Source organism: Scyliorhinus torazame, chromosome 10 (genome assembly GCF_047496885.1).
Source record: "Scyliorhinus torazame isolate Kashiwa2021f chromosome 10, sScyTor2.1, whole genome shotgun sequence".
Classification (NCBI taxonomy): Eukaryota; Metazoa; Chordata; class Chondrichthyes; order Carcharhiniformes; family Scyliorhinidae; genus Scyliorhinus; species Scyliorhinus torazame.
This window is the reverse complement of record NC_092716.1, coordinates 142,005,034-142,017,103: the sequence shown is the minus strand read 5'-3', so window position 1 is coordinate 142,017,103 and position 12,070 is coordinate 142,005,034. Positions and strand designations below refer to the sequence as shown.

Sequence of the window (12,070 nt, the reverse complement as noted above, 5' to 3'; positions counted from 1 at the left end):
ATCTCTTTGACTTTCAATACTCTTGAGGGTTCTACCATTCACTGTATATTCCCTACCTGCATTAGCCCTTCCAAAATGCATTACCTCACATTTGTCCAGGTTAAACTCCATCTGCCATCTCTCCGCCCAAGTCTCCAGACAATCTAAATCCTGCTGTATCCTCAGACAGTCCTCATCGCTATCCGCAATTCCACCAACCTTTGTGTCGTCTGCAAACTTACTAATCAGACCAGTTACATTTTCCTCCAAATCATTTATATATACTACAAAGAGCAAAGGTCCCAGCACTGATCCCTGTGGAACACCACTGGTCACAGCCCTCCAATTAGAAAAGCATCCCTCCATTGCTACCCTCTGCCTTCTATGGCCTAGCCAGTTCTGTATCCACCTTGCCAGTTCACCCCTGATCCCGTGTGACTTCACCTTTTGTACTAGTCTACCATGAGGGACCTTGTCAAAGGCCTTACTGAAGTCCATATAGACAACATCTACTGCCCTACCTGCATCAATCATCTTAGTGACCTCCTCGAAAAACTCTATCAAGTTAGTGAGACACGACCTCCCCTTCACAAAACCGTGCTGCCTCTCACTAATACGTCCATTTGCTTCCAAATGGGAGTAGATCCTGTCTCGAAGAATTCTCTCCAGTAATTTCCCTACCACTGAAGTAAGGCTCACCGGCCTGTAGTTCCCGGGATTATCCCTGCCACCCTTCTTAAACAGAGGAACAACATTGGCTATTCTCCAGTCCTCCGGGACATCCCCTGAAGACAGCGAGGATCCAAAGATTTCTGTCAAATCTTTGGATCTTTGGTACTCCACCATTTGGTCTCTCACACACTGACCATTAACCTGTGGGGTCTCAATGAAATGACTTCTGATTGGCACTCAATACTATAGAACATAGTGCAGTGAGATGCAAACCTACAAAAGCCGTCAGTCCAAAGGGACTGAATACTCCCTTGGAACCTATTGGGAAATATACATTTAAAATCAAGAGCGAGCAGTGGATTGAAAAAAGGGGCATATTAAAAAACATATGAAGTTGTTTCCACTTACAGTCACGGTTAATTCATAATTTAAAGCTGTGTAACTGAAGGGAATGTAGAGAGTCACATGACTACATGGTCACATCTAGCATCACGTGGCGGGAGCGCCAGATTTCCCCGGAAACTAGGGCAGAACATGTGTTTTTTACAGCTGCAGAGTTAGTTGAATAAACTTACTGTTACGACAGTCCTTGTTGCAGTTAGTGTTACAGTGAATCACAGAATACCACATGGTATCAGGGCTGGTAGCATGACGCATGTACTTCGAACTATTGACCCATTAATCTTCTATAAGAACGTGGCAGACAACTGGGAGCAGCATCAACAGGAGTGGCTCAGATTCTGCAGTTCAGCACTTTACGACAAGCCAAAAAAGGTACATTGCTGAATTTAGCAGTCCCAAAGCGGTAGCAAAATTTCAATCATTTACCTTCCAATCCAACAACAAGAAAGAAAACCCTGAGATAATCTTGAACAAATTCGAAGCCATATGCTTTCTGGTTAAGAACCTCATTCTTGATCACCATATTATTCATTCCACCAACCAATAAACACACTCATCTAGTCAATCTTATGTTGCCAATTTGAATATTTTAGAGAAAATGAGCATTTGGAAATTTTATAGGTGAGTTTGTTAGGGATCAGTTGGTTTGTGGAATTAACAGTAATGTGGGCCGAAAACAACTACTGCGACAAAATGTTTTAACATTAGAGTCTACAGTGAAAATGTGCTTGCTCAACCAACAGTCTGAGATGTCAAGCTGAGAATATAGGTGGGAAACAGGGCAGTTTGGGCAGCACGATGAAGTTTGTGCAGTGCAGAAGGCGCCCTGCATCAACTGCAGTGGCCAGCACCCCCAAACAGAGCACTATGTTTTGCATTTGGGAAAAGTGCAATCAATGTGGCAAGTGGAACCACTTTGCCCAATGTTGCAGGTCCAAGCAACTACAGCCATTTTCTGTTAACAGCAGCACGTCTGCTGATCGACATCCAAGTAAGATCAGTAAGATCAATGAATTACAATTCAACCCAAGCAGAGTGGGAATGGAATCTGCAGAAACAACATTAACACCAACATTAACATGATACTGCGAAAGCGTGGAATCCAACACAGAAAAGGGAGAGTTCTTCACTACCCGACATGTACTCTCTAGTAACGCCAAGCTTAGGGTTAAGATCAACACTGGGACAAAGTGTAATGTGCTATCTAGCAAAAAACTATGGGAGATAGCCCCAGATGCGATAGTGGATCCCAGCCAGCAGCATGACCTTGTGGCTTATGGTGGACAGACAATCACTACCAAGGATGTAACTACCATTATGCTCAATAATATTTTGATTTCCACATTATGAATCAGAAAGTAATATGATTGTGAGGACTTTGAGATAGCATCACGCTAGGGCTCATTCAACTTGGCCCAGAAGTACATGCCCTAAAACTTCAAGCCCCAGATGACAATGCACGGCAACGTTTTTGACTGACAGGTCATCGGGAATCTCCCAGTCGTAAATCACGTGATTAAATGACTTGGTTCCATCAACCGCATGTGCCAGTACCAGTAGCCTGGAGTAAAAAAGTCAGCGATGAGCTGCGACATTTGACAGCACACGATGTCATTATCCCAGTAGAGGTGGTCATGGAATGGGTCTCAGCAATGGTAGCCGCAGTAAAAAAGGATGGCAATCAGGATATGCATCCACCAAGTACATCTGAACATAGCATTACTCAGACCACATCACCCATGAAGAGAATGGAGCAGCTGATATCAGACATACCACAAGCAAAGGTATTAAGCATGTTTGATGCAAATAGCGGATTTTAGCAGATCCCGTTCAAAGTTGACTTTCATGTCTCCAGTGGACAGATACCGTTTTCTGCCTAAACTGTGTGATATATCCACTGGCAGTGAAGTCTTCCAGCAGTGCACTGAGTAACTCTTTGCGGATCAAGCTTGGGATATCATAGTCGATGACATCCTGATTTGGGGTCATAGTGTGCAAGAAACATGATGTGCGTCTTTGCCGTATCCTGGCCAGGTCAGGGACCTCCAATTGAAGCGCAACCCTGCGAAATGCAGATTCAGGGTAGATCAGGTTTCATATGTAGGCCACTTATTCATGGCTAATGGCGTGAAACCTGATCCAGACAAGACTGCAGCCATACAACAAATGGATATTTCTCTGGACAAGAACACCCAATAGTGTTTTCTGGGCATGACAAACTATCTCCCCAAATACATTCCATGTTATAGTGAGGTCACCACTTCGTCAACTCCTCCTTCAGGACGTTTGATAATTTTGGAAAGAACACCGCACAGCATTTTTCAACAGGCTCAAACGAGCATTAGCAACCCCACCAATACTACAATACTTTGATGTTCAGATGCCTCCCTGCACGGACTCGGTGCAGCATGCATACAAAATGGCAGACATTTGCCTCAAGGGCACTCCCTGACACAGACTCATTATGTACAAAGAGAGAAAGAGCTCCTTGCCTTAGTTTTTGCATGTCAGAAATGTCACCTTTTCATACACAGTCCTCCCACAACCATTGAAACAGGCCACAACCACTCATAACCATGCTGAAGAAGCATCTCCACACTGCGTCTGCACAACTGCAACACATGGTGTTAAAGTTACAGCGTTATAATATCAGCGTCGTATACAAAAGATGAAAGGAACTCTACCTGGCTGATGCCCTCTCGAGAGCCTTTCCTACCCATTATGAACCAGACAGAACCAGGCGGATGTAGGCATAATGGAAATGGAGGTGTTGGCCTCTCATCGCATCCAGGAGCTTAAGCAGGATTTACAAGCGGACATCACTTGCGCACAACTGTATGGCATAATAACAAAAGGTTGCCAGACCAGGTAGCTTCCTGACGAGCTCTGCACATTCTTTGTCTTTGGAGAAGAACTAACCATACTAGATGGCCGAATCCTGTGTGGTCAACAAATTGTTATTCCTCCAGCAGTACCTCACTCAACAGCTACACCAAGGGCATCGGGTTGGAAGCAACTAATAAGTAAGGGTCAAAGAATAACTGCACTGCCCTCTATGTACGCTGATATAGACAGGGAAGTCTCAAGAGTCTCACCTTGTAATGCACTAAAGCCACACCAAGCAAAAGAACCGTTGCATCTGTATGAGGCCCCAGACTTTCCCCGGCTGATATTTTTCTGTGGAATGATAAACAGCACTTGGTCCTCATTGACTCATATTCCTGATGGTTTAAACTTGACTACCTTCCAAACGCAACCAGCAATTCGGTGATCATCAAGCTCAAGAAACACTTTGCCACATATGGCATCCAGCAGAGAATCATGACAGACAATGCTCCAATTCGTCTGTGGAGTTTCAGAATTTTGCAAGCAACTGGGACTTCAAGCACATCACAAGCAGCTCCCTCCACCCACAGTCAAATGGAGTAGCAGAAAGGGCGGTACACTCAGCTAAACATCTCTTGGAAAAATGTGCATGGGAACACACCAATTGCCATGCTGCATTACTCAGCAGATGTAATCTTGCGTGACAGGGTCTGCCCGCAGTCACACAGAGACTTTTCCCCCATGCGCACTAGGACCACAATTTCCACTGCCAGGCTCTGTTCCAGCCCAAACTTGAATCTAATGTACAAGGCGCACTGTTGCAACACAGACTACGTAACAAGGCACATTATAATCGACATGCTCAAAGACTTATCCCCCTAGGACCAGGTCAAACAGCCCAGATCCAAATCGCACGTGTGTGCGTGAGCGTGCATGTGTGCGTGAGTGTGCATGTGTGTGCAAGTCAGCATGTGTCTGAGTGTGCATGTGATTGCGAGTGGGTTTGTGCATGTGGCGAGCGTGCATGTGCATGAAAACCTGCGCCTGTGCGAGCCTGCATTTGTGTGCGAGCATGCTGATTGGGTTTGTTTTCACATTTATATCTATGTTTCTACATGCTGATTTGCCTCCTGTTTATGTAATTGTTCAGGATTAACACTGCAGCTCTCAAGCTGAGAGTATATATGAAGTCTGAGCCCATCAATCAATGACAGGTAGATAAATCATCTGAAAGCCATGGGACAAATTATACCATTGCAGCATTTGCCATCAATCAGACTGCTTCAAGATAACAGAATTTGGTTCATAACCCAGTTTTACTAAGGAAATTAGAACGGTCTTTTACAGTGAATACTGAATACAAAGCTCAGCCTCTGCAGTGTAATAATTCAATAATTTACATTCAGCTTTGTTAAAACATAACAATCTCCCAATGGTGTTTCACATAACAGGGACCATAATAAACAGTCGTCGCAGAATCCGGAGGGCTAACCAAAGCATAGTCCGACTTTAGGCTTTGTGGGTGCAGACAGAAGTAGCAAAATTAAAAAGTATTAGCTGTGAAGCACCTTGGGGGGGGGGGGGGGGGGGGGGGGGAGAGAGAGAGAGAGCACGACAGAGAGAGAGAGAGAGAGAGAGAGCAACGTGGAGGGGAGAGAGCATCGAGGAGGGGAGGGGATAGAGCATCGAGGAGGGGAGAGCGCATCGCGGAGGGGGGAGAGAGCATCGCGGAGGGGGGAGAGAGCGCATCGCAGAGGGGGGAGAGACCATCGCGGAGAGGAGAGAGAGCATCGCGGAGGGGGGAGAGAGCATCGCGGAGGGGGGGGAGAGAGAGAGCATCGCGGAGGGGAGAGAGAGCATCGCGTAGGGGAGAGAGAGCATCGCGTAGGGGAGAGAGAGAGAGCATCGCAGAGAGGAGAGAGAGCATCGCGGAGCGGAGAGAGAGCATCGCGGAGGGGAGAGAGCATCACGGTGGGAGAGAGAGAGAGCATCACGGTGGGAGAGAGTGAGAGCATCGCGGAGGGGAGAGAGATAGCATCGCGGTGGGAGAGCATCGCGGAGAGGAGAGAGAGAGCATCGAGGAGGGGAGAGAAAGTGCATCGCGGAGGGGAGAGAGAGAGAGAGCATCGCGGAGAGGAGAGAGAGCATCGCGGAGAGGAGAGAGAGAGCATCGCGGAGGGGAGAGAGAGAGCATCACGGTGGGAGAGAGAGAGAGCATCACGGAGGGGAGAGAGAGAGCATCGCGGAGGGCAGAGAGAGAGCATCACGGAGGGGAGAGAGAGCATCACGGAGGGAAGAGAGAGCATCGCAGGGGGAGGAAGAGAGCATCGCAGGGGGAGGAAGAGAGCATCGCAGGGGGAGGAAGAGAGCATCGCAGGGGGAGGAAGAGAGCATCGCAGGGGGAGGAAGAGAGCATCGCAGGGGGAGGAAGAGAGCATCGCAGGGGGAGGAAGAGAGCATCGCAGGGGGAGGAAGAGAGCATCGCAGGGGGAGGAAGAGAGCATCGCAGGGGGAGGAAAAGAGCATCGCAGGGGGAGGAAGAGAGCATCGCAGGGGGAGGAAGAGAGCATCGCAGGGGGAGGAAGAGAGCATCGCAGGGGGAGGAAGAGAGCATCGCAGGGGGAGGAAGAGAGCATCGCAGGGGGAGGAAGAGAGCATCGCAGGGGGAGGAAGAGAGCATCGCAGGGGGAGGAAGAGAGCATCGCAGGGGGAGGAAGAGAGCATCGCAGGGGGAGGAAGAGAGCATCGCAGGGGGAGGAAGAGAGCATCGCAGGGGGAGGAAGAGAGCATCGCAGGGGGAGGAAGAGAGCATCGCAGGGGGAGGAAGAGAGCATCGCAGGGGGAGGAAGAGAGCATCGCAGGGGGAGGAAGAGAGCATCGCAGGGGGAGGAAGAGAGCATCGCAGGGGGAGGAAGAGAGCATCGCAGGGGGAGGAAGAGAGCATCGCAGGGGGAGGAAGAGAGCATCGCAGGGGGAGGAAGAGAGCATCGCAGGGGGAGGAAGAGAGCATCGCAGGGGGAGGAAGAGAGCATCGCAGGGGGAGGAAGAGAGCATCGCAGGGGGAGGAAGAGAGCATCGCAGGGGGAGGAAGAGAGCATCGCAGGGGGAGGAAGAGAGCATCGCAGGGGGAGGAAGAGAGCATCGCAGGGGGAGGAAGAGAGCATCGCAGGGGGAGGAAGAGAGCATCGCAGGAGGAGGAAGAGAGCATCGCAGGAGGAGGAAGAGAGCATCGCAAGGGGAGGAAGAGAGCATCGCAGGGGGAGGAAGAAAGCATCGCAAGGGGAGAGAGACAGTGAGAGCATCACAGGTGAGACAGGGAGCACTGCAAGGGGAGAGGAGAGAGAGAGAGAGAGAGAGAGAGACAGGGAGAGCATCACAGCGAGGGAAAGGGGGAAACATGGAGACCATCGCAGTGGGAGAGAGAAAGAACATTGCAGCAGAAAAAGGAGACAGACTGAGAATGCATCGCAGGGAGAGAGTGAAACACTAGAGCATCGCAGGGGGAGAAAGAGAGAAACACAGAGCATCGCAGGGGGAGAAAGGGAGAGAGAAACACAGAGAGCATCACAGGGGGAGGGAGACAGAGGGAACATCGCAGGAGGAGAGAGACAGAGGGAGCATCACAGGGGGAGGATCACAGGGGGAGAGAGAGACACGCACAGAGGAAAGACACGCACAGAGGGAGCATCACAGGATGGAGAGGAAGACTGAGAGAGCGTCGCAGGGGGAGAGAAGGAGACATTGAGAGCATAACAGGGGACAGAGAGAGACAGAGTGAACATTGCAGCGGGAGAGAATGTGAAAAATTGCCCAGTTATGTCCTGTTCACAAGAAACAGGACAAATCCAACATTGTCTAATACCACCCCATCAATCTACTCTCTATCATCAGTAAAGTAATGCAAGGGGCCATCAACAGCACTATCAAGCAGCACTTAGTCAGCAAAAACCTGGTCACTGATGCTCAATTTGGGTTCCGCCAGGGTCACTCAGCTCCTGACCTCATTACAGCCTTGATTCAAACATGGACAAAAGGTCTGAATGCCGGAGGTGATGGGACTGAGTATGGCACCAAGGGGCCTTAGCAAAACTGGGGAGCATCGCAGGGGGAGAGAGAGCATCACTGGGGGTAAAATCCTTTATAAAACATTGTTGTATTCTAATTGGGATGATGTGGTTAATTCTGGACGTCATACTTTAAGAAGGTTATTGGAGCCTCGAGATGGCGCAGTAGAAATGTACGAAGATGGTATCAGGATGATCGACTTCAGTGACATGCAGTGACTGGAGAGGCTGGAATTGTTCCCTCAGAGAATGGAGATTTGAAAGGTGTTCAGATTTGCGAGTGGTTCTGACAGAGTAAATAAAGAGAAACTGCTTTCAGCAGCAGAAGGTGCAGTAATAAGAACTAGGAGCAGGAGCAGGCCATCTGGCCCCTCGAGCCTGCTCCACCATTCCATGAGATCATGGCTGATCTTTTGTGGACTCAGTTCCACTTTCCAGCCCGAACACCATAACCCTTAATCCCTTTATTCTTCAAAAAACTATCTATCTTCATCTTAAAAACATTTAATGAAGGAGCCTCTACTGCTTCACTGGGCAAGGAATTCCATAGATTCACAACCCTTTGGGTGAAGAAGTTCCTCCTAAACTCAGTCCTAAATCTACTTCCCCTTATTTTGAGGCAATGCCCCCTAGTTCTGCTTTCACCCACCAGTGGAAACAACCTGCCCGCATCTATCCTATCTATTCCCTTCATAATCTTATATGTTTCTATAAGATCCCCCCTCATCCTTCTAAATTCCAACGAGTACAGTCCCAGTCTACTCAACCGCTCCTCGTAATCCAACCCCTTCAGCTCTGGGATTAACCTAGTGAATCTCCTCTGCACACCCTCCAGTGCCAGTATGTCCTTTCTCAAGTAAGGAGAACAAAACTGAACACAATACTCCAGGTGTGGCCTCACTAACACCTTATACAATTACAGCAGAACCTCCCTCGTCTTAAACTTCATCTCTCTAGCAATGAAGGACAAAATTCCATTTGCCTTCTTAATCACCTGTTGCACCTGTAAACCAACTTTTTGCGACTCATGCACTAGCACACCCAGGTCTCTCTGCACAGCAGCATGTTTTAATATTTTATCATTTTAATAATAATCCCGTTTGCTGTTATTCCTATCAAAATGGATAACCTCACATTTGTCAACATTGTATTCCATCTGCCAGACCCTAGCCCATTCACTTAGCCTATCCAAATCCCTCTGCAGACTTCCAGTATCCTCTGCACTTTTTGCTTTACCACTTATCTTAGTGTCGTCTGCAAACTTGGACACATTGCCCTTGGTCCCCAACTCCAAATCATCTATGTAAATTGTGAACAGTTGTGGGCCCAACATTGATCCCTGAGGGACACCACTAGCTACTGATTGCCAACCAGAGAAACACCTATTAATCCCCACTCTTTGCTTTCTATTAATTAACCAATCCTCTATTCATGCTACTACTTTCCCCTTAATGCCATGCATCTTCATCTTATGCAACAACCTTTTGTGTGGCACCTTGTCAAAGGCTTTCTGGAAATCCAGATATACCACATCCATTGGCTCCCCGTTATCTACCGCACTGTTAATGTCCTCAAAAAATTCCACTAAATTAGTTAGGCACGACCTGCCCTTTATGAACCCATGCTGCGTCTGTCCAATGGGACAATTTCCATCCAGATGCCTCGCTATTTCTTCCTTGATGATAGATTCCAGCATCTTCCCTACTACCGAAGTTAAGCTCACTGGCCTATAATTACCCGCTTTCTGCCTACCTCCTTTTTTAAACAGTGACGTCACGTTTGCTAATTTCCAATCCGCCGGGACCACCCCAGAGTCGAGTGAATTTTGGTAAATTATCACCAGTGCATTTGCAATTTCCCTAGCCATCTCTTTTAGCACTCTGGGATGCATTCCATCAGGTCCAGGAGACTTGTCTACCTTTAGCCCCATTAGCTTGCCCATCACTACCTCCTTGGTGATAACAATCCTCTCAAGGTCCTCACCTGTCATAGCCTCATTTCCATCAGTCACTGGCATGTTATTTGTGTCTTCCACTGTGAAGACCGACCCAAAAAACCTGTTCAGTTCCTCAGCCATTTCCTCATCTCCCATTGTTACATAGTACATAGAAAATACAGCACAGAACAGGCCCTTCAGCCCACGATGTTGTGCCGAACCTTTGTCCTAGATTAATCATAGATTATCATTGAATTTACAGTGCAGAAGGAGGCCATTCGGCCCTTTGAGTCTGCACCAGCTCTTGGAAAGAGCACCCTACCCAAACTCAACACCTCCACCCAACACCAAGGGCAATTTGGACATTAAGGGCAATTTATCATTGGCCAATTCACCTAACCCGCACATCTTTGGACTGTGGGAGGAAACCGGAGCACCCGGAGGAAACCCACGCAGACACGGAGAGGACGTGCAGACTCCGCACAGACAGTGACCCAAGCCGGAATCGAACCTGGGACCCTGGAGCTGTGAAGCAATTGTGCTATCCACAATGCTACCGTGCTGCCCTTGAGAACAAATAAATCTACACTATATCATTTTACCGTAATCCATGTACCTATCCAATAGCTGCTTGAAGGTCCCTAATGTTTCCGACTCAACTACTTCCACAGGCAGTGCATTCCATGCCCCCACTACTCTCTGGGTAAAGAACCTACCTCTGATATCCCTCCTATATTTTCCACCTTTCACCTTAAATTTATGTCCCCTTGTAATGGTTTGTTCCACCCGGGGAAAAAGTCTCTGACTGTCTACTCTATCTATTCCCCTGATCATCTTATAAACCTCTATCAAGTCGCCCCTCATCCTTCTCCGTTCTAATGAGAAAAGGCCTAGCACCCTCAACCTTTCCTCGTAAGACCTACTCTCCATTCCAGGCAACATCCTGGTAAATCGTCTTTGCACCTTTTCCAAAGCTTCCACATCCTTCCTAAAATGAGGCGACCAGAACTGTACACAGTACTCCAAATGTGGCCTTACCAAAGTTTTGTACAGCTGCATCATCACCTCACGGCTCTTAAATTCAATCCCTCTGTTAATGAACGCGAGCACACCATAGGCCTTCTTCACAGCTCTATCCACTTGAGTGGCAACTTTCAAAGATGTATGAACATAGACCCCAAGATAAGCCTACCATGGGGAACTTTATCAAATGCCTTACTAAAATCCATGTACACTACATCCACTGCTTAACCTTCATCCACATGCTTGGTCACCTCCTCAAAGAATTCAATAAGATTTGTAAGGCAAGACCTACCCCTCACAAATCCGTGCTGACTATCCCTAATCAAGCAGTGTCTTTCCAGATGCTCAGAAATCCTATCCTTCAGTACCCTTTCCATTACTTTGCCTACCACCGAAGTAAGACTAACTGGCCTGTACTTCCCAGGGTTATCCCTAGTCCCTTTTTTGAACAGGGGCACGACATTCGCCACTCTCCAATCCCCTGGTTGACAGTGAGGACGAAAAGATCATTGCCAACGGCTCTGCAATTTCATGTCTTGCTTCCCATAGAATCCTTGGATGTATCCCGTCAGGCCCGGGGGACTTGTCTATCCTCAAGTTTTTCAAAATGCCCAACACATCTTCCTTCCTAACAAGTATTTCCTCGAGCTTACCAATCTGTTTCACACTGTCCTCTCCAACAATATCGCCCCTCTCATTTGTAAATACAGAAGAAAAGTACTCGTTCAAGACCTCTCCTATCTCTTCAGACTCAATACACAATCTCCCACTACTGTCCTTGATCGGACCTACCCTCGCTCTAGTCATTCTCATATTTCTCACATATGTGTAAAAGGCCTTGGGGTTTTCCTTGATCCTACCCGCCAAAGATTGTTCATGCCCTCTCTTAGCTCTCCTAATCCCTTTCTTCAGTTCCCTCCTGGCTATCTTGTATCCCTCCAATGCCCTGTCTGAACCTCGTTTCCTCAGCCTTCCATAAGTCACCTTTTTCCTCTTAACAAGACATTCAACCTCTCTTGTCAACCATGGTTCCCTCACTCGACCATCTCTTCCCTGCCTGACAGGGACATACATATCAAGGACACGTAGCACCTGTTCCTTGAACAAGTTCCACATTTCACTTGTGTCCTTCCCTGCCAGCCTATGTTCCCAACTTATGCACTTCAAT

At 47.9% G+C, this 12,070-nt stretch overlaps 1 protein-coding gene across 1 annotated transcript in view; it reads right to left on the bottom strand.

Moving 5' to 3' along the window:
• Nucleotides 1-12,070, bottom strand: part of chid1 (chitinase domain containing 1) — a 234,762-nt gene that overhangs the window by 1,304 nt on the left and 221,388 nt on the right. The window lies entirely within an intron of this gene.